General features: G+C 44.3%; 1 protein-coding gene across 3 annotated transcripts in view; it reads right to left on the bottom strand.

The window, feature by feature from the left end:
* SGCZ (sarcoglycan zeta) overlaps nt 1-23,830 on the bottom strand; it is a 6,780,780-nt gene that overhangs the window by 4,817,313 nt on the left and 1,939,637 nt on the right. For all 3 annotated transcript variants that reach the window (XM_069631598.1, XM_069631597.1, XM_069631596.1), the window contains one exon: nt 8,029-8,250. The gene's annotated coding sequence lies outside the window, so the exon portion shown is untranslated. The remainder of the gene's footprint in view (nt 1-8,028; nt 8,251-23,830) is intronic.

Here is a 23,830-nt window from a genome sequence, read left to right as displayed (position 1 = left end):
TCAACAAAACTTCAGGTCAACTTTCCCCCTTCTGAATTGCATTAAATGTTGACTTAAAGTGCTCCTTCTTGGTTTGTTCCCTGGTCTAGGTGCAGTTGTCAGACCACACAGTCCACCCACCACAGGTCACGCAACCAGGAACCCTAGGCTCTTCAGCCCACATAAGTTCTTCTAAATTTGCCACTGTGTACGGATTCACATTCGCTTAGCTTCTCCTGGTCAGCCTCTTGGCTTTATGTGCATTCTCCTGGCTTCTCCTGGTTAGCCTCTTGGCTTTGCCACAATGTTTCATACATCCTATGACAGTCTTTGTCCTTGCCGTACTGTATTCATTCACAAAGTTCACTTTATGATGGTCTTATTTATTCCCTGTCTGTCTGTTATGCGCTTTCACACTCATGCTCCTTATTTCGTACATGGCTTTCACTTTTAATTGTCATCAGCTTGCAGCTTTGCCCACCAAGTTATCATTCAGTTCAATATTCACGATTTCACTGCCTTCTTAATTCTTAGTTATCCAGTGGCATCGGGTTTATTTCAATCTGTATGTGCTATTTCAATATGTGTCATTACATTTGGCATTCACTTTGGTTCATACAGCATTTCTCACTTGTTCATAGTCCTTAAGAGTGCACTGGCCTCGAGTGACATTCGCCTGCACTCACTGGTCCTCAGCATTCCACTCCGGCAGCTACTTCGCTCCACTTCTGCTTCTCAAGCTGGCTTGCTGGTAACTATGAGCCCCGCTCCTACTTCAGGTGCTTCTCTGCACTCTATGGCAGCTCCGCTTTGCTTCCGCGAATGCTGGTGGCTTCTTTTCTTTGTTCTCTTCAGTCCGCAGCTGTATCTGCTCTTCCCTGACCAGGGAGACTCCAACGTCTATGGATTTCTAGTGACCCAACTCGCCCTGGGCTCCACAGGTCTTATGGGTCATCTGCCGGCATCCTGACTTCAGCTTAGAACCCACCACGACTGCCTACTCACAGAAAGGACCCCATGCTGGCCTCTCCCACTCAGGCCTCCCTGTTGATCCTCCTGCTGCCCTCTAAAGCGCAGTTATCAGTGCACTGCACCTATTAACGTGAAGCTAATCACATCAAAGGCCTCCACGGGGAAAGACCCCGCCTGTAAGCTTTGTAGTAGCATACTCTTGGCCTCTGTTAAAGAATGTGACTATAAGTCATGTTGCACTGCATAAAAAATTCAGTGAATCAGGCCCATGGTTTTTGCTGTTTTCTAAGAATTAAAATAGTTTATTTTAAGGCACTTTCTTTTCTCTCTAAGAATGTTGGGTATGATCTCTGTGGTTGGGATTGTAAGACTCTGGTTGTACTCATACCTTATTGTGCAATTGTTTAGTTGAAATTGATCTGTTCAAAGGCATTTGCGCGAAGGGGGTTACGGCACTTACCGATATGGAAATATCACGACATTACCATGAGGAATATTAGATTTAACCATTAGTTAAAAAAAGATCCAAAAGCAAACCATATGTAATGAGGAGTATGCTCAGCAAGACAAATCTCCAACTGTCTGGGGGAAATGCTGTTCATCCCCATGTGTAAATCATTGTTATGTGACAGTTTGCCACACAGCTCACAGTTCACTATCCCATCCAAGTGGATACGGTCTTGCGGCTGAACACGAGTACACCATTTTGGCTCAATGTAATTTTTCAGCAATTCCTGCAAATGCCTTTCACACCTCAGGTGGACACCTCACCTGCTTACTGATTGATATTGTACTTAACTTATTACAGATCATTGAAACTTTTGACAGCCAAACTGTTCAAAAAATAGCAACAACACGATTTACCACCCCCCCCCTGCTCCCCTAGATGTTTTGGACTAAAATTCCAGTGAGTCTTCACCGACAAATATATTGGCTAGGGATAATGGGAGTTTTACCCAAATACCTCATGAGGGCCACATAAGGAGTAACAATGTGATCTATTCAGGTAGCTGCCAAACACATAACTAAATAAACCATTGCTTTAATGGTAAACTATTGCCAGAGGATATTGCTGGCAACAATAAACACCTAAGGCAGTCCCTTTGAATATAAATGACATATTTCAACGTTCTAATGGAGTTTTGGGGTTTAATATGTTCAATTCCTAAAAATCACGGCATTTGAGGAACACATGTAGTTGGCACTGTAAACATATCATGTCAGCACAACGCACCTAGTGAATGACAAATGTACATATTGAGTTCAGACTTCGTTCTGGATTAACCGCTTCAGTTACGGATAGGCAGATGAAGAAGAAATGTTAGAATGAAAACATATTGGGACTCATTACACGGTAGGCGGTAAAGGTTTACCGGTACTGGTATTTTACCAGTACCGGTAAACCCTTAGCGCCTTACTACGAGGTCCCTTTGCGGGTTGGTACATTAACGCTTTTAGCAGGCGTTAAAAAACGAACCCGCAAAGGGACCGGGGTGCTAATTACGGTACCGCAATTTGCGGTACCGTAATTAGCGCCTTCCCCATTCCCATTATGCCCTATGGGGCAAAAATGGGAATGGGGAAGGGCAATGGAGGAAGGAGGAATTACTGCCGTCCCAAGCTTGGAATAGGTTGGTAATTCCCCTTTCCTCCAAGGCGGTACCAGTAAATTACCTGCATGAACCACAGCGCTAATAGCGCCATGGTTTACCGCCTACCGTGTAATGAGGCCCACTGCCATTCCACACACATGACAGCTAGTCATTCGAAGGCAAACCATACAAATAGAAGTACGCTTTCAGTCGGTGTGACTTCACACTGATGCAGCTGCTCCCTAAGTATTGTGTGTCACTATGAAGTGATGACAGAACACAGATTGATAGAAACCAAACAAAGACGCCGTCTATAATTAACTTTGCCCCGCTCCAAACGACATAAAGGAGACACATTTTCCATCCGAAATGCAGGATTTAATACTTCACACAAAGTATTGTCTTGCGCCAATGCAGCTCTTGACCACAGTGTAAAGCAATCTCTACTTGAATGCAGCGACAGTCATAAAAATATTGTACATTACTTTTCTCAGTAAATTGAAAAAAGACTGTCTGAGATGACACTTGAGAAAGCTCCGGAACACAGAGCATACAATAGGCAATGATTAGAGCACTATCAGTAGTCTACTCGTCTGCATTGTATATTGTTTGGCGTCTTGTTAGCCCCTTTAGTTTTTATTGTTTATGAAATGTAAATAGACAGCTTGAATAAACTGAATTCAGGTTTATATTTCGAGTCTGATGCAATCATATAGGAGAGAAATGCAACAGGTTTGAAGGTGACCATTGGAGCAAAGGAAAGATTGTCTCGGGAGGATAGCTCAGGAGCAACGGGCTCGCCTTGGATGCAAGACGACAAGGAGCAACACAGGTTTGACCCCCGGGTCCGCACTTAGAAACCTCTGGATATTAAGCTTGTTATAAATAACCTATCATATCATATCATATCCCTCATGGCCCCTTACATGTGCCCAGCCTCGTTTCATGGCCCTTTCACATCCTCGCTCAGACTGCCTTAAATTTCCATACTGTACAAACTTAAGCCCCAGCAGTGTTGCCTTAGGAAATGTACATGCAGTTAGTTGCCTGCAAGATCGCAATATGCGATCTCAGCCCTGATGGCGACATACTATCCGGGTGGGACAAATGCCAGGCAAGTGCAATATCCAGGTGTTATCCGGATCGCAATCGCCTGGGTGCCGAGGCTGCTGGGCCTAGAGACCCAATCTTCACCTCACTAATGATGACCAATGAGGCTAAAACATATTTGGAGGTTGCTAGTAGTTTTGCACGAAGGCATATGTGACCAAGCATTTTGAGCTTTACTTCTTTTTGGCTCGGACCATGCCTGATTTGCATATGATCTTTCCCCTTTTAGTAATGGCTTGACGGGCTGAAGAACAATGGTTTTGTGGGTTGCCAAGAGCAATTGGCAAATGTTTGAGATTAATTTGAAACCTTATAGCCATTACGTCTTTTGTTGTGCTATGTCACATCGAATAGGATGGCTATGCCCAGATGTGGGTCCCGAGCCTCCTGTGCCTAGATACCGTAGCTGTACCCCCCTTATGATACCCAACAAGGCTTAAACATGTCTGTGGTGGCTTGTGCAGAAAGCAGGGGAACTAGCAGTTTGGACTGGACTGCCCCTTTATGGCTTGGTAGACTGAAAAACAATGGTCTGGATGGCAGGGATGCCATTCGGGGGTCACCAGGGATTGCAACTGCGAACCCTGTTGCCTCCCTTGCTACCTCTGTGGTCTCCTTTGCTACTCCTATTTTTTTCTTGTAAACATTTCCTTTTTATTTATTTTTTTTACAATCGGAAGTTCCTGGGCTCTGGCCAGCACCATGTGGCTCTTTATTTCTGTAGTGGCTTGCTTTCTTGTCAAGGTATCTTAAAAAACAGGGGGTTCCACAAATGTAACACAAATGTAACAGTGACAGTGACCCTAGGTAAGAAAGAATAGGAGTAGTAAATAGGAGTAGTAAATAAATTGTCTTTCTGGAATTCTATACAATAATTGCTAGACCCATTAAAGATTTATTTCAGGCACACTTCAGGGGTTGAGTCACTGATTTAGTCTTAAACACCTCAAATTCACAATGCAGACAAACACTTCCAAAAAGCATTTAGAGCATCCATTTCGGACTAGGGCCTCATTACGACCCTTGGCATCCGCGGAATGAATGGTGCCGGTAAGGCACCGGCACCGTTCATTCCGGGCCGCCACATTACGAGTTTGCTGTCAATAACGGGACCATTGTTAGCATCCTCCCCGTTCCCATTGAGCTCTATGGGGGCTCAAATGGGAATGGGGACGTACCGGGTCCGGGTCCTGAAAATGGGATTTACCGGGCACGCAAATGTCAGAATGGCAGGGTAAATCCTATTTTTCGGGACCCAGGCCTGGACGCGAGTTTGGAGGTAGCCATGCAGCTAAAAACGGCATGGCTACCTCCAAACTTGTAATGAGGCCCATGTATTTTGCTTTTCGCAGGTTGCAGTTATAGCCTGTTTTTTTCTGCCGTTATCTCTGTTACGATCATCGCAAGATATTCCATGTCCGTGTCCTCAGTCACTTGACAAAATCCTTGTGTCTAAAACCTTCTGTACAGTGTGGAAATGTTTGACCATAGCACATAAAGTGGCCCTTGATTTAATTGTGCCACAATAAATGCTTTGTTGTATGTATGAGGTAACGAGTGGCCAGAGTACAAGATGCCAAGTGGTTTCCCTGCGCTACTCTAAATTCTTTAATACACAGTTATGAACCCTCCCAGTGGTATGTATTTTGCCACCCTATGAATCCTGAAAACTAGATCCACGCAAGCTTGGCATATAGCCAAATTTGCACCGGAGCTGCACATGAACTGGCCTGTTGTTCACAGTTACCAGTTTAATTAGAGTGTAATTTCCTTTCCGACTTTGAGAACATTCATCTATGCAATTGCTAATTTTCCTATAGCCGGTAAGATAGCTCAGTGGCTTGAGCGCTCACTGCTGTGATGTGTGCTTGATCTGCAGATGTGGGTTCGAATTCTAGCAAGGCCAAATCAGCCATTCATCCTTCTGAGGTCGATACATGTTTACCAACACAGGTTGGGTGATATTGTATGTACATGTGTTCTATATAAAGCGCTTAATCATAAGTACTATACCATAACACATCATCATCATTTGACCTTGGATGTCTGCTTGCATTCACTGTAATTTGGTAATATGGGAGTATACACACTGATATTAACAATAGATATGGTGATCCATTCTTGTATGAAATGTATATCACATTGCAGTGATATCGCAACCATATTTTTCGTAGTGTACTTAGAAACAATGCTATGTGATGCAAGTTCCTGTTTTGTCAAGGAGTGAAAGGTTGTGTGCCATTGTATCCCATGTCGTCACTTTGCGGTGGGGTCAAATGACATCCCTTACTGTGATGTCATCAGAGGTCAAGATTCTTGCGATGTCACTTCCGCTACCCCTGGCATTTTGTTACAGAGACGCAGAGCAATTGCAGAGGTTTAAGATATATTGTAAACATTCAAGCCATCACCTCTTTTTTTCTGTGTAATTACCAGCTTGCCAGGAGTTCACAAAGAGAAACGCAGGAAAACCAAGGGCACACTCAGTCAGAAGGACTGAAAAATAGAGGGGACTAGGCTGGCACACACTGGCAGAGCAAAGCCAAAGTGGTTTTGATAGCTGCCTTGACAGAGCTACCTAATCCTAATATGACAGACCCCTAGTGATAAACTTGGCCCAAATAGCCACAGGCCCTCAATGAAGCATGTCATCATTAATGGATACATCTGGAATGGTGGAGGGCCTGCCAGTCATCAAACATCTTTGAAAAACTCAGAGAATAAGACCTCGCAACTCTGAGTCAGGCACACATTTTCCCACATTCCCAAATTATACAAAAGTATAAAGGAAACACAGGTAAGCGTGTCTAGAAGAAAACAATCAATAGTGGGATGTTTCAGGAGGTGAGCCAGCAAGGAAGAGGAAGGAGAAAGCAGCCGAGAGAGGAAAGGGGTGAACATCAATAGAGAGGAAATGGAAATATAAGTGGATGGAAGGAGTTGGAGAGACAACATATGAATTAAGGGGCAAGGAGGATAAATCAGGGAAAGTCACAGACAGAGCATGAAATAAAAGAGAAATGTTAAGTAAAATGTGCAGTTGATCTGATGCAGAGAGCAGCTGGAAATGGAGGATGGACAGTGGTAAAGGAGTTAGATGTAGATATTCTGAACTGAAAACCAGAATTTGCCAAGTCAAGAGTGCTGAGGGCGGAAGGGGTACTCAAGGGTACTCAGGGGCAAATGGCAAGACCAGTGGGGCCTGACCTTATGCAAATTGGGAGGAAAAAAGATAGTCTTTTTATCTCATCCCAGACATTTGCAGTGCAGAGCGCCTAGACAAACCATGTGGAAATGTGAGGAGACTGAGGAAATCTGGGAGATATAAACCAGTAGGATATGGAAAAATAGAAGCGAGGCTCAGAAAATCCCTAATTCGGCCTTGCATGGGACTTCAAGACTGGTTGATGAATCACACAAGCGTGTGTTGGGCTCAAAACAAGTTTACGCCTGTGGAAAGCTAAACAGAAGAAAAAGCCTGTGGTGGGCTCACAGGACACATCAGACTGAGGGAAGATTCAGAGAAACGTATAGAGTGTTGTAGAGAATAATCGTTTCCCATGAAGCAGTCACAAACCCGGCCATTAAACATGATCACTTGATCATTCTTGGGGACTTCAACATATGGTTCGAAGAAGAGAAAGCAAACAGAAATCACTAACTAAGCAGCTTGAGACAATAAAATGATGAAGGACGGTGAAATGAGCGAAGCGCACAGCACCATAGTATGGTTGCAATCTTTGCCAATAAATGCAATAATTAAATGCTTCTTCAAGATGACCATGATCATAAATATTATACCATTGCTCTCCTTCAAGCACAAAACACTGGCCTTCATCTCCCTCATAATATCCAGGATAGGCTATGCCAACAGCATATACCTCGGAATGCTGGACTACTTACAGAGGAAACTGCAACGTGTACAGAATGCAGCTGCCAGATTCTTCTCAAACTCTCACAGACTAGAATAGCAGATGTATTTGCTTCATTAATCAATAACACTGGCGTAACGGGGGTCCCTGCAGCCCTATACTGCCCATGCCCAGTGGGGTGGGGGCACTGATGGTGGAAGGGGCTCTTCCACAGGGCTTTCAGAGCGGCCCCACATTTTTTGTTAAGCCACTGATCAATCCTAGCGACTCATAAATACTGTGTATGCATTAATCAATTGTTGGCAGGCATGCAGAGTCTCCACAATCAGTACGTTATCATTAGCACAGGCTAACACTGGTATAGGTATTGTGCCCATCTTTGGTACGTCTACATCTATATTCATTAATCTTCTAGCCATTAATACATTGAGAGAATATCAAAGGCACTAAGACACACTTTTGGCAAACTCCGGTATCTTTAGGAAAATAAGGCATGCACCAACCTTGTCTGCCGCTTTTCACACATTCTTTGGTGCCATGAAGAATTTCAATGAGGATGTTCAGTATATCGTTTCGGTACTTCAGAGACTTGAGCGTCATCCAGAGCTTATCTCTATTGACTTTGTCAAAAGGTGTGCTCAGTTGCAATGTTCCCGTCTCACATTTCTGCATCAAGTGCTACATTTTCCTCTTGTTTTCATGTTGTAACATGTTCTCCAGTTTTTCTAAGACAAAGGATAAATGCCATCAAGTAGTGCGTGGGCAGTGTAAACAATTACAGAGGAAATAAAAAATCTGTCGCCGCAATACAAAGTGCAGAAATAGATGGATTATTCCAACCAACGCATTTCTCAATTCGCTGCTTCCTTGTTAGCTTGGAGATGCAAAGTTCATGGCTTCAGTGACATTTGTAAAACATGGTCTAACAATGAACCACAATAAGACTGGTAAAATCTTCACACATTCGGTTTGGAGCGTAAGGTTGTAGGGCATTAGGCAAGTGATTAACAATGAGCATGATTTAACAACCCAAGCCAAATTGCACAAGAATTGCACAAGAACCTGTTTGGGATTTTTGAACAGATCAGGGCAACCCCAGTTTAGTGGTTGCAAGAGAAAATCACCATTGGGCATTCTGGGAGAGGAGCCAAACATTTTTTAATGATGCTTTTATTTTGGAATTGGAATCATGTAATACATAGGTTGCACAGATTCACCAAAACGGTTATCTGCCTGTTTAACTCTTACAGTGTATAATGCACAATCAGCATATATTGGAAACTGCATTTAGATTTAACATCACAACTTAATGTTCAAAATTATATTACTTAATTTTGGATTTTCCTATTAACTTTAACTCAGGCAGATATATCACATTATTACTACACACTGTAAAAAATCACAATAGCTTGTGTATAGGATTCACAAGCAGATAAAATGCAGAGAAAAAGAATACTACATTAATACATTTTGGAAAACATAAGAAGATGTCGAATAATCCTAAATAAAACATATGTGCACATATAGTAGAAATACATGATCAAGCTATGCTACTGAACAGTTAATTTCCTCATATGCCATTTTTTGGGCTGTGTCTTGGCTAACAACCTGCGCATTATCAATACAAGAAATCTAGATGTCTATCGTCAAACCCTACAAGTGACATTCACAGTTTGACACAACCTGTCAAAGCAAAAGACTAAATCATCCCACCCATAAACCACAGATGGGTAATTAGAGGACACAATAAATAACTTGCCTTCCCCCTGAATGAGATCACATTCACCAGCAGGAGACTCACTATCAGCTTTCTTCTAGGTTGTCCATAATAGGTCATTAGGAGCAGGAAGTTTTCCATGTCCTCTTAACCACCTCATTCCTCACTCACCCTTTAATTACACCAGCGATTTTGACGCTTGCAAAATATTTGGAAGCCTTCATATTTGGATGTGGACAACTATGGAGGCTACTAGATATTTATCTTGCCATTGTCGTGAAATAAAACAATACTTTGTAGGGGTCATTATAGTAGTTTTCTCATTGAACAACTAGGAACTGTAATACAATATTATCAAAGCTACTGGACGAAATCTAGGGGAAGGGAACCATCATTCCTAGTGAAACTTTAATTATTTTATTTTCTGCACCATAGAACTTTTATGTTTGAAACTTCGAGAGAAAGCTGTAAATCTCTAGCTCAGAGAAATCCCCATTTTCACCTTGTGTTTAGTTTAGATTGTAAGGGTCAGTTTTGGATTGTGGACACAGGACCGAAGACAATGTGTTTGTTTAACATCCTGAGACAGACGTTCCTTCGTTTTGTTGAGGCAGGGAAACCCCTCCTAGAATTAGGGATAGATAGGATTATCCCAATCCATTTATTAGTTTGGCAATAAAAGTTTATAATCAAAACGTAATATGCCACTGTGTCAGAGTCTTAATCTTGACACCTAAAATATGTTTTCAGAATGGGATCCTACTCAGCATCTCCAAACTGGGGTCCCTGCTATTGTTCAAATTGACCAACACAAATTCCAATCCCGCAAATTGCACTTCTGGGTACAACTTTGCACAGGTTATAATGTCATCTATTGGGCTGAATCCCATAAACAGAACCCAAAGTCCCACTTGCCAGCTGGGAAAAAGAATGGGAGTCATGTGTTTCCCCTTAACAGCACAAGCAATTCAACCAATTAAAGGAAAGGTGGAGGGAAACGTGTATCATCTCTTTTTCACCCACGACTATCAGATTCCCAGTAGGGATACAATGATTATATCATTAGAACTCAGGCTAGAAATCCCTGCAAACTCAGCTCTCTATGGCATGCCCCATGAGGGATTGGGCTCGGAGAAAAAACTAGGAATATTGTCTCTCTTGGCTCGTAGAGATGTAATTAAGTGTTTGCATCTGAATTGTACATATAGTGCTGTTTGTTTCAGAAAAGGTGGTTTAATTGGATACCTGATATATGAGGCCACCAGGGAAACTCTGTACCAAAATAACCATAATAGAAGGGATAATGGCACCCCTGGTGATGAGAAGATTCGAGGGGAATTTTTATTTGTTCCTCAACCTCAAAGATAACCATCTTTTAAAGAGAAAACCTGGAGACCACAGTGTCCTCATCATCATCATAAGGATGCCACCCCCACCTCGAGACCTGTCTATAGCACTCTAGCCCTAGGAGAGTGCACAAACCTAGCACCCCTACTTTACTGTATATTGTAGACTAAACCACCTATGTGACTACTATTACCGGTCTGGGCCAACGCCCTCCGAATTGATTGTATGCTGATGAATGTAATACAATGTACATTTTTTTTTGTTTTTTAAATGTAAATATAAACTGTACCACAAGGAAGTATCCATGTAACAGCGCCACGATGCCCCCAGGCCGATGGCGCTTTATAAATCCAAATAAATATAATAAATAAAAATCCTCCCAAAGCAAGGCACAGACAACAGAGATCCTGGAGAACCCCTCCTCGGAGGCTACACCGCCATTGATGACCCGTCACACTCTCTCCCCATGGCTCACGATAGTCTAGGTCTTTGTTCACCCAGGCGGCCATCAGTGCTTTATTGCCAGACCCTTTTGGTTGCACTTCGTCTTGCAACCCAGTAGCTTTGTTGGATTGCGTATCGCTAGTGTTTCCTCTGTTCGTTCGACTTTCTGAGCGTACTCTACCTTTCTGTGGCACCTTTCGGGCTGCTTTTTCTTTCCTTGCTTTCCCAGTCCTGCAACATCTCCGCCCCTCAGCATGGAGCTGTCGCTTGTTCTGCTTTGCTTCCCATTGTCTCCTCCCGGTCTCGCCCCAGAGGCTCTCTCTCTCTCTCCCGCACCTCAGTGCTCTTTCTTCCCGGGGTCAACCTTTCCCCCCACTCTCTCCAGTGGGTTTCCCTGTTCTTCCTGTGGTACTGCCTCGACTCCTGGGTTCCCAACTCTCTGCCTTGGAGTTCCATTGTTCTCCCTCTGCCGGCTGTCATCCACCAGTGATGTTCTCACTCAGTCTACCTCGTGGAAAAGATCTCTCCAGGATTTCCACGCTCAGTTTTCCTACTACCCGCATGTCTAAGACTGTTAAACACCACTGAGCAGTTCAGGTTTTTTTTATGCCACTCCTGCCTTTTTCCCCTTCTCTGGCTTCTTCAGAGAAGAAGCCACTTGCCTTCCTGCAGTTATAACAGGAACAGTAGCTTCCCTCCAGGTAGACCCTACCTCTTCAATTAAAAGGACTACCACAGATGGGGACGGAAGAAGGAACCCTCCAGCAGTACCAATACTTCAGGTGAGGAGGAGGAGGTATTGGGCCTGAATCTGTGGGAGGTCACGAGCAGGTTCACAGACTCCAACTCCCAGCTATTCCAATGGCGCACCGCAGAACAAGTGCAAGAGCTGGTAGCAGCAGTCCAGGGATTAACGCAAGAAGTTCAGAACTGAGAGACGGAAAATGCGGTTCTGTGACAACTGGTCTCTACCAGAGAACAGCATCCAGCGGACCTACCCCTAATGGCTCTTGCTTCCGGAAAGTATGACAGGTCCCCAAAGAAGTTGAAGGAGTTAGTGGAGGCTTGTCTAGTACATTTCACCTTCAGGGCTAACACGGATACCTCTAACCATGCCCGAGTGGGCTTCATGATTTTGAATATGGTCGGAAACGCTTTAACCAGGACTACTCCACTTGTAACAGGATCTAGCCGGGTTCTCTATGATTTTGGTGGTTTTTTGGCACTGTTGAAACAAGTTCTTGAACATCCTGAGACCACATACGTTGCCTTTGACAAATTGCTGGACCTTCTCACATATGTTACAACTTTTAAGAAGCTCACCTCAGAAGCCGGATGGCCAGAAGCTGCACAATACACAATATTTTGACGTGGGCTGAAGGAGGAGATAAAGGATGAGCTAGCCAGAACTCCCCTTCCAGACTCGTTCTTTGAGTTACTTTCCACAGTGCTACAGATTGAATATCGTCTTTCTGAATGCAAGACAGAGAGAAGGCGACATCAGGGCGTTCCTTACCCAGCAGACCAGTCTTTACTACCACTCCGCACACAACTTTTGGGAAAAGGGCGGCCTCAGTATTAAAAGAGATGGCGTACCGAGGTTCAAGTTCCAGTCCCTATGTGACCTTGGCTGTTTCTTCTACCGCCTCCCCAGAAGACTCCTGCCTGATGGTGGTAGTCATACAGTTGGTTATCAATCAGCAAAGGGTCGATACTCTGGTGCTCATCGGCTGAGGGTCAGCCCGCAACTTTGTGGACACCCTTTTGGCAAAGAAGGTGGGCATTCACAGGCTTGAAAGAACAGAAGACCAGAAGGTGTAAGGAGTGGATGGTCAGCCATTGAGTTCTGGTTTCATAACCCACACGACGGATGATGTACAAGTCCAGGTTCTTCAACCTTCAGAAACAATGCATTTTGACATAATATGAGCCGCACATTTCCCGGTCATACTGGGCATCTCTTAGTTGCATAAACACAACCTGATGATTGACTGGACAACAAACATGCTGGACTTCCACTGAATACTGTAAGCAGACTTGCCTTCCGGGGGCCTGTTACGACACTGTACAGACCATGTCAGCCTATTCTCTCCAGCCCATTGGGGTACACTGTTTGCCATCTGATTTAATCAAATTCAGTGAGGTGTTTGTGGAAAAGATCCCCCAGGAACTTCTGCTGCACTGACCCGAGGACTGCGCCATATATCTACTACCTGGTGCTCTGGTACCATTCGGAAGGATGTCCTCACTCTCTCTGGTTGAGAAGAAGGTGCTTCGGGCCTATCTCAGTGCTAACCTGCAGAATGGGCTCATTCAGACTTCCCATTCCCTGGCAAGGGCCTCACTTTTCTTTCATCCCCAAAAGAAGTTCCCTGGAACTCCAGCCATTTATAGACTTTCGCGGTCTTAAATTCACTGGCCAGGACTGTTATCCCATGCCTCTGATCAAAGACATCTTCGAAGCTGTGCAGGGAGCGACCATTTTCTCCAAGCTGGACCTGAGAAGCACGTACCATCTCCTCAAAATACGCAAGCGGAAAACAGCTTTGAGGACCCCATTTGGCTACTTTCAGTATAAGGTAATGCCCTGGCCATTTTTCAGCGGTTCATGGACTGGATGTTCTCTGATTCGTTGTTACACTCCACCACTGTCTACCTAGATGACATCTTGGTTTGCTCTTCTTCACCCCTAGAACATCAATACATCTTAGAGAAGTTGTACAGCAGTTACAGGCATCCTGACTGCTCGTTAAGCTAGAAAACTGCCTGTTTAAGGTGGAAGCTGTCCTTTACCTAGGATTCATCCTTTTCAAACAAGGAGTCATGATGGATCCCCAGAAGATTTCTGCAATACTGGACTGGCCCACTCCAGCATCTGTAAAGGTCATCCAAAGGTTCTTTGTGCTTACAAATTTCCATCGTAAATTATTCCCAGACTTCTCTGCAGTGGTATTGGCCATTACAAATCTCCTTCAGAAGAGTGCTAGGCCTTTCTGGTGGTCTGTAGAGGCCAAGAAGGGTTTTTGTCACCTGAAGGGGTTGACCAGACCAGTCCCTTTGCAGTTGAGGTCAACACTTCATCTGCGGCTGTAGGAAATGCTCTACTACAGGAACATGCTGGGCTTCAACATCCAGTAGCCTACCTATCGAAGGCTCTAACGCCCAGTCAGAAGAACTATTCAGTGATTGAGAAGGAGTTGCTCACCATGAAACTCGCTTGTGCGCAATGGAGGCGCTTGCTTCAGGGAAGTGCACATCCATTCTTGATGCGCACGGATCATAAGAACCTCTGAGTGCTGCAGCAGATGGCATGTGTAAACTCCCATCAGGCTAGATGGGTGAAGAAGGGAGGCCACACCGATGGAACAGGTAAGTAGTTTATAATAACGGAGCTCGCCGGTCGCCCTCCTCACTCCGAGCTCACTTTCATTTCTCCCCAACTGCCGCTGTCCGCTGCGGGCACGCGACTCTCATTCCAAAGGATCGCACGAGAGCACGCGCGACCGCCGCGAGACACTTAACATTCTCTACACATCTTCCCCCTCAAACAGGGCAAATATATTTTCAATAATGCTTATAACAGTAATGTAAAACTTAACAACAATTCAGAAAAGTTAATCAGAAAAAAATTGTCTGAACTGGACATAATAGAAAGTCGACAGTAATGCACAGCTTGCACATGACCTGAGAAACCTCAGTGTCCATTTACATAATGGATATCTTACACATGACGTGAGCACTTCAGTGTCAAGTTTCCCTCATCCACACCGGCTTAGACCTAGCCCTATGTGAAGAATCCTCTTTGACCTTTGAAGGTCATCTTCTCTGACCTTCCCACCCGTATTTTCCATGTTCTCATCCGGCACCCCTCCTTTCATCTTCTCATTCAATTCAGGATTATCCTCCTCCACCTTCCTTAACTGTTCCTCACATTCACTCCTTTCCCCATCACCCGCTCTAGCCAACCTTCCTTTCGACCAAACTTCACCACCTTCGAGAACTACCACATTACCTTTTACTGCACATATCTTCTTTGGACCCAGAAATCTACTTTCCACACACTTGTTCACTAGTCTAGGATTTTTGACATATACTTTTTCTCCAACCTTCCATTGACATTCTTTCACTCTCATCCTGTCATCAAACAGTTCCTTATTTCTTTCCTGACTCAATGCAATAAGTTTCATAATCTGATTCCGATCAACATTAACCACTTTGGCCATTCCTAGTCATCCTGGACAAAGCCTTGTCCCAGGCTCCCTTCCCTTCATCGAAACAAATGGTGATACTCCCGTCACAGAATGTGGCGTAGTGACATAATTCCATGTCAGCATCCTTAATACTTCCCTCCATGGTTGCCTCGATTTCATGGCCATCTGCAGGCCCCCTTTTATGTACCTGTTAACTCTTTCAGCAAGTCCATTGGCTTTAGGATTATACAGAGCAGTCCTTGTGTGTTTTATATTGTATCCCGCAAGAAACTTTTTCATTGCCCCAGACACAAATTGCACCCCATTATCCAACACAATTTCAACCGGCACCCCCTCCTTAAGAAATACTTTTTCCAAGAATCCAATCAACTCCCTTGCCGTGACCTCCTTTACAGCTTCCCACTCAAACCATTTGGAATGAAAATCCACAACGACAAACACAAACTTCAAACCATTTCCCAGACCCGCTACAGGGCCCATTATGTCCACTGCTAACTTGCTCCACGGCTGGTCCGGTACCACATTTGGAATCATCGGAGCCTCTCTCAGCACTCTGCATTTGTCACTCGTTTGGCAAATTATACAATCCTTGACATACCTTTCCGCACACCTGTCAATTCCCGGCCACCTATAATTCTGCCTCAATTTCCTCTTCATAGCCGCTTCTCCAGGATGCCCCTGATGAGCCAGCTCAACTAGTACCAACCTAAGAGAATGAGGAGGAACAATGCACCTCCCTCTCCTTAACCTATCCTCACATAGGTTTAACTCATTTTTTACTTCCCACCAAGTATTGAACTTACAATCCAAGTTTTTTTTTCTGGCCACCCACTCACCGTCCAACTTTTGACTAGCTTGAGATCATTATCAGAATTTTCTTCTTTTGCCCATTCCTCCTTACTGACCGCACTTTGTACCTCCGCTACTACTAACTCCTCCTCTGTCTCCCTGTCCTCCATAGGTTCACCCCTGAGAGGTAGTCTGGAAAGGCAGTCTGCCACAACATTCCGCTTCCCTGGCAAATAGCTCACATCAAAGTTAAAGTTTTGGAGCCCCAGACCCCACCTGCTTATTCTTGTAGAACCCATGGCCCATCTGCCACTCTCAAACATCTGAACCATGGGTTTGTGGTCCAACCTGACAACAAATCTTCTTCCCCACAAGAAGAACTTAAAATGATTTACTGCCCAAAACATGGCCAACGTTTCTCTTTCAATGACTGAGTATTTGCTCTCTGCCCCTCTCAGCGTCCTAGACGCAAATGCTATCACTTTCTCATTATTGTCTCTGTTGTACTGCACTAACGTCGCGCCCAGTCCCAACATGCTCGCATCTACTACCAAAACAGTCTTGTCCTTCGGGTCAAATCTACCTATGGATGGTGCTTCACCCACTGCTTGCTTAATGCACTCAATAGCCACATCACATTCTGTAGACCATTCAAACGTCACTCCTTTTTTGAGTAACATTCTGAGGGGCACTGATACTTTGGCAAAATCCTTTCCAAACCTATGATAGTATTCGGCCAAACCTAAAAATGATTTCACCTGCTCTTTATCTTTGGGTACGGGTGCACATCTCACTGCTTCCACCAAATTCTTTTTAGGCCTCACCCCTTGCTCATCTATCTCATGTCCCAGATACTCCACACTGTGTACCGCAATCTTACCCTTGCTCCTCTTCACCGTCAACCCTGCCTCACTCAATCTGCTTAACACTTGTCTCAACACTTCATCATGTTCTTCAGTAGAACTAGCATATATCAACACATCGTCCTGGAACACAATAATGTTCTTTACTCCACTCAACACCGTCTCCATGACCCTTTGGAATACGGCTGCCGCGGACGCAAGCCCAAATGGCATCCTGCAGTATTTAAATGAACCAAACACCGTGATAAATGCTGTCAGGTGTTGACAATCCTCCTTCAGCGGAATCTGATGGTAAGCTTGTGAGAGATCAATAACCGAAAACACTTTGGCATTGTTCAGTACTGATAGCTGGTCACCTATTATTGGTAGAGGATGTCTATCCACTAATATTTTCCTGTTCAGATCTCTCAGATCCACACAAAGCCTAATATCTCCATTGGCCTTAGCTGCTACTACTACCGGCGATAGCCATTCCGAACTTTCACTCTTCTCTATTATTCCCCTTTGGAGTAATGACTCTACTTCATCTTTGAGTTTCTCATTCAATCCATGAGGTACCGGCCTCACCCTGTGCACTTTTGGACTGGCCCCTGCCTTTAGTTGAATTTCATGTTCAAAACCTTTCAACGTCCCTAGTTCCTCCTGAAACACCATGGGATACTCCTTTTCCCATTTATCCTTCAGTTCAGCTACATCAACTGGTCTCTCCGCGTTCGCCTGTATTCTAATTCCCAACTTCCACTGTTCTTCCCATCCCAGGAGTGAAGAACCTTCTTGGGTGACGTACACCTCTGCTTCGCAGCTCCTCCCTTTATACTTGATGGAAGCCTGGAACATCCCTATCATTCCAATTCTAACGTTTCCATACGCATACGGTTCTATGTTGTGCTTCTTCAATTTTGTCACGTCTCCTTGCATGCAACTCAGGAATGTCGCCTTTGACATCAATGTCCATGGTGAGCAACTGTCCACCTTCATTGTCACCACCCTTCCATCGACCATGAATACATCTGTAGGTGCACCTCCCTTGCTTGAGACCTCTGGTACTTCCAATACATGCTTTGTTTGGTTGCTCTTTCCCATTTCCAGATCCTCACTTTGTTCCGACATTCTTCCACATGCTGCAATGCTCTGCACTATCCCTGATTCACGACAAACTCTCGCAAAATGCCCTTTCTTTTTGCATTTTAGACACGAGATATTTCTGGCTGGACAAAACATGCTTGTGGAAATATGACGGTTACTACCGCACTTGTAGCACTTAATTTCCTTGTTGGAGACTCCCTTGCGAAATCCCTTCACTGCAGCCACTTCTCCTTCCGACTTGTCTCCCTCCATAGTGGTCATATATTTATGGGTCTGTTCCATACTCCTTGCCATGTCTATGGCCGACTCCAGCGATGCATCTTTAGATAGTAGCCTCTCTTGTATCTTTATGTTATTTGTGCAATGAACTAATTGGTCCCTTATAAGAGAGTCAGTGAGCAGCCCAAATTCACACGTATGACTAAGAGACCTCAACGCTGCAATGAAGTTCTCCACCGGCTCTTGCGGATCTTGTACTCTTTGGAAGAACTTGTGTCTCTCAAATGTTATATTTTTCTTGGCTTCGAAATGAACTTCCAACTTCTTTTCTGCCATGGAATATTGGTCCACCTCTCCCTGGCCTTGCTGTGGAAGATCAGGTAATCCATCATAGACACTTCTGCCTTTGGTTCCCAGATTGTGCAGCAGGATCGCCTCTTTTCTCACTGCTGCAAACTTATCCCCTCCAATTGCCATCAGGTACGTGTCAAACAACTTCTTCCAACTATCTCACCTTATAGGTGGTGCACCAGGTTCTGACAGGAACGGTGGCGGGGGTGACATACTAGCCGCAGCCATTTTCTTGTAAATAGTGGCTTATTCACACCAATTATCACCCCTTGCGTTACTGTGCCCTTATCTCCAATCCTATTCACTGTTGTTCTCCTTATCTCCTACTATTTGCCAGTCTTATGTGCTTAAACTCTCTTAGGCAACTCTTATGTATGAAGAGCACAGGTTCACTGTATTTCCCTATTCCTTTGACACACAGACTTGTGTGAAGTCTATGCAGTTACTTTACTGTCCTCTGGGAGGCACTCTTCCTGTGAACACTGCAATGACTTGAATGTCCACTAGGGGCTCACCGCTGCTCAGCTTTAATGTCCTAGACACATTCCCCTCTTATGATGTTTCTTATTGGCTCTGAGTTCCTCTCGGCTGTACCTCCTCCCTGGCTGTGCCCCAGCCTCCCCCCTCTCCCTGTGCCTTACCTTCTTATCCAATGAGAGGGGGAGTGGGCGACACCCACCAGGAGAAACAGCCTTTCCTTGTATGGCCGCTCGAGTGAAAGTGGGGAGAGCGTCCCCCTGCAGCGCCACGCTCCGAGGCCCCCACTCTTCAGGCCCCCACTTCTCCACAGGCCTCTTCCAGTCTCCGGACCTGCTCTCCGTGCTGCGAACGGCGCGTTCCGCATAAAGGGAACCGTCGCTAGGCTCCGCGGCAAGCTCCGTGTGCCCACTCGTCGCCACTTGAAGAAGGGAGGCCACACCGATGGAACAGGTAAGTAGTTTATTATAACGGAGCTCGCCGGTCGCCCTCCTCACTCCGAGCTCACTTTCATTTCTCCCCAACTGCCGCTGTCCGCTGCGGTCACATGACTCTCATTCCAAAGGATCGCACGAGAGCACGCGCGACCGCCGCGAGTCACTTAACTTTCTCTACAATGGGCCAATTATTTTCCTCCAATATGATATCTCTCCCTTGGAGTTTCATTGGTCTCCCTCTACCTATTCTCACCCACCAGTGTTGTTCTCACTCAGTCTGCCTTATGGTGAAGATCTCTCCAGGATTTCCATGCTCAGTTTTCCTACTACATGCAAGTCTTAAACTGTTAAACACCACCCAGCAGTTCGGGTTTTTTTATACCAATCCTGGCTTTTTCCCCTTCTCCGGCTTCTTCGTGAAAGAAGCCACTTGCCTTCCTGCAGTGATAACAGGCACTGTGGATTCCCTCTGAGTTAGACCCTACCTCTTAAGAAAAAAAAGGATTACCGCAGAAGGGGACGGATGAAGGAACCCTCCAGCTGTACCAGTACTCTTCAGGTGAGGAGGAGGAGGTATCGGGACATGAATCTGTGGGAGATCACGAGGAGGTTGACAATTGCTTTCAGGAAGAAGGACCATCTGCTCCAGAAGCTGTCGTCTGTGATTTCCTAAGTGTGAGGAGTTGGAAAGCTCATGGTCTATCTTTGGTAGTAAGTGAACAAGAGAGACCCATTGAAGAACAGAAACAGGAGATTGATCATGACATGCTGAGCAGTGCAATGAGTATAGACACAGTTCATTCAAAATAACAGAAAACCCTGATATTCCTTCAAGTTCCTCTCCCATATCTCTCCTGCAAATAGAGGTACCCCTAAACACTTCCACAAAAATTATTAGACTTCTGATTCCCCATCTTCTTGGGAGAATTCCTGTCCTTTCAACACGGAAGACTGTGAGACTTCTAACAATCTGGGCGTCCTGTCCCCCACCCAGGATAGAAATCTCAGTACATCTGGAAAAGAGTGGGAAAATAGCTTTTTCCCAGGTGAAGACACTTTTCCAGAGCTATCTGTTCCCACCTGTTATGAAGAGACCATCGAAAGAGGAGAAGGAAATGGACAAATCCCATCCTCTAAACAATCACCTCCTATAAGAGACGAACCAGATCCCTCATGGGAAACATTTGGTTTTCCTCCAGGGTATTGCTCTTTAGAATTGGAAGAAGGAGAATCATTCAACTCAGGGACACCCTCTGATTTACAACAATAAGAGACACTTGACAAGTCAAAATGGAACAGACCAGTTTTGGACACGATAATACAAGGGGTTGGAAAGGAAGAGGTGCCATCCCCTAAACCCTCCTTTCCTGTGGAGAGTATGGACACCCCTTATGGCATTGCCCTACAAATATACTTATACCATTGCCCCTACCTTTGGAACAAAAACACAAACATGATATAGGGAAGGATGAACAAAGTATTAGGATGCCCTATGACCAGGTTTTTTAAGCCCAGATCGAGGAATTCTTGAAACCTGTTAGGAATATTAAGAAGAGGAAGGGAGCCACCATCTGCCTATACACCAGAAACAACACCACAAATAGAGTCCCCACTACCCATTAACTGAAGGAGGATTTGGGCCCAACTTGACAGTGGGAGTAACAGGTGTGCAATAGGAGCCAAACCACTTCCCCGGGGGTGGAAGAGGTTAGGAAATGAAAGAGTAGGCTGTGTCCATGGCCATATTAAAAGACACCCACAAACACAAATCCCAGTTACCATCTTGAGAAAAGAGTTATGTCTTATAATGTCAGTGATCCCCAACTGACCGGCCCAATTAGTTATCGGAACATTTGTTCCCCAGAATTGCAGGTAGCCCATATAGGGGTGAAAATGAGAACTAAAAGGGGTAGAATACCCGATTTAAGAGAACCATCCAACCCACAGGTAGGAGAAACACTATCTTATTTCATTACAAAAAAGGACAGCATGCTAAGGCTTTCGTAGGTCCTAGAGATGGAGAGGTTTTTGCATAGTTAAGCGGCTATCGAGGATTGAATAGTGCATTCTTTGAATAGCCCTAGCATGCAGAAATCTGTTTGGGAACCTGATTAATAGGTAGGCATAACAATAAGGTTCATTTGGGCCTTTCCAAACGTGAAAAGGTAGTCCGAGGTCTGTGTATTCCCAAATTGTTATTAGGAGAGGAGACAGTACCTTTAGAAGAACACATAGTTGAGAGATAGACATTTGTTTCACAATGTATGTCACATGTTTGCAGAGGCAAATATCTGACACATTATCAGAAAGTGGTTGTGAGAGGTTGACATAATTGTTTATTGGCATTGGTTTCTTGGAACACATTACAAGGAAATTCATTTTAGTTAAATATTTTATTTTTCAAATCAAAAATAGCTTATTGGTGTTTTCATTAAGAAGTGTTGGTGTGTGCTGCACATGGTAAGCCATCATAACTATGAGACATGAGCACAATAAGCGCAAGAAAGCGCAGTTAAAACAGTTTCACACTGGGGGGAAAGCACTACACCATACAAGATGCCGTGCTCCAAGAGAGGCTTTGATAGCCTGCACCTGCTTCCCTCTTTAAAACTTTCGTGGCAGCAAAGCTGCTGCAAAGCATGCGAAAGCGCAGTCAAGGAAGCCTGGGCAGCGGCAACGGCAGGCATCACTGTGCCTGAGCATTTCATCAGGAAGCACCTTGGATGTGGTGGTAGACTCCGCGTGGGGTGGCCACAACACCTCTATTATCACTGAGGTGATCTGTTGGCATTTGAATTTCCCAAAGGTAGAGACCAATTCCCAGTTGGAGCTGCACAGAGGGAGATGCGGGGGTCCGAGAAAAGAATAATGAAGCTCAAACACAAAGAGCATCCCCACTGGGTGAGTGGCAACAAATGGACTGACTGTTGCTAAAAGAAGCACCCCTTAATTGCTGTCACCCAGCTGCTGCTCTCCTTCTTCCTGGAACTTTGTGCCCTATTACATCCACCTCCCAAGACCTATGCTGACTTCAACCCGGGTGTGGGGGTGGGGAGGTGGACTATGGCATCTCCCAAATTGTTGGGCAAATTGTCTGGCATTCCCCAGCAGGGAGAAGAACAGTTTTTAATTTTACCAACCGAAATATAGCAACTGAAGAGAAAAGTCAATCAAGACACCCTAGAGCCTATTCCACAGGCTATCCTCCCTTGAAAGCCTGGAACTGTTAGTATTTCTGTGCTCACAGGCGGAAAACCAATTGAAGGTAGAGGGGGCCCAGCCTAATCACTGCAACTTCTTTGTTAATGGGCTTAACAGTCTTGTGTAAGTGCCACAACATACAACACCACATATCGAAGAGTGTAGAACATCCAATTGTGTTCCATTGTTACCTATTGGATACTATTTAGGCAGAGTTCATAAGCTCTCCTTGATATTTCATATTTGTAACCACCACTACAATCGAAATAGAGCTCACCCAAGACAATTGATTATTCATTTCAGTACATTTACTATATTTTTACATTCCTGTATTTAAGAAAAACACTTTGTTAAATCTCTCATACAATAGGACATGACCTACTTCTATGAGACAATATTACATTTCAAACTGTTAGCGTGTTCTTGCATTTTAGGATTCACTTGTTAATTATTTTGTGTGTTTTATTTTCGAAGCCCTTATTCTATAGAATGTATTGCGTAACTGTTAGGCTAATTTAATTGTGTATGTTTTGGGATTTATCCCCAACATTTGATTAATATGTCCGTTCTGGTGCAGACACAAGCGCTTTAAGATAAGCCTTTGTTTATATCATAGTCTTCTTTGCATTACCAGTCATTTTTTACATTGCACACTTTGATAGCCAATCATTAACTAGCTTGTGCAACCACCTTACTATTCATTAGTGTATACATTGTTTACTTTGATAGCCATACCTCAATGGCCTGTATACATCTATTCCATCTGCATTTTTAAGCACTTGCACGCAGGATAGAGCTACCAAATGAAAGTTACTACCGAGGTCTCCTTCCCCAGCTCAAAAAAGCATAACCCTGCCTTATTAACAAAAGAGCCAACTGTACTTATTAATGACATTAGAATGTTACTTAAGAAATTATATACTAATGCTAGACTACAAAGAGAGGGAATGGAAACTGCATCTCACCAATACATTCTGCTAATCCTATCTTCAGGCAGCAATATCTACCCTTTTGTAAAAAGTCAAAAGAAACTGTTATGATACCAAATGAGGGCCAGGCTGTTATGATCGATATTGAGAATCTATAGAAATATGAAATATCAAGGAAATATCAAGGAGGCCTGACCAAGACAGGGAGCATAGATTCACAGTCCTGTGCTTGAG

This window comes from Ambystoma mexicanum, chromosome 6q, assembly GCF_040938575.1.
Source record: "Ambystoma mexicanum isolate Mex_15411 chromosome 6q, UKY_AmexF1_1, whole genome shotgun sequence".
Lineage (NCBI taxonomy): Eukaryota > Metazoa > Chordata > Amphibia > Caudata > Ambystomatidae > Ambystoma > Ambystoma mexicanum.
Note: the sequence above shows the minus strand (reverse complement) of the source record. Positions and strands in the feature narration are given on the sequence as shown.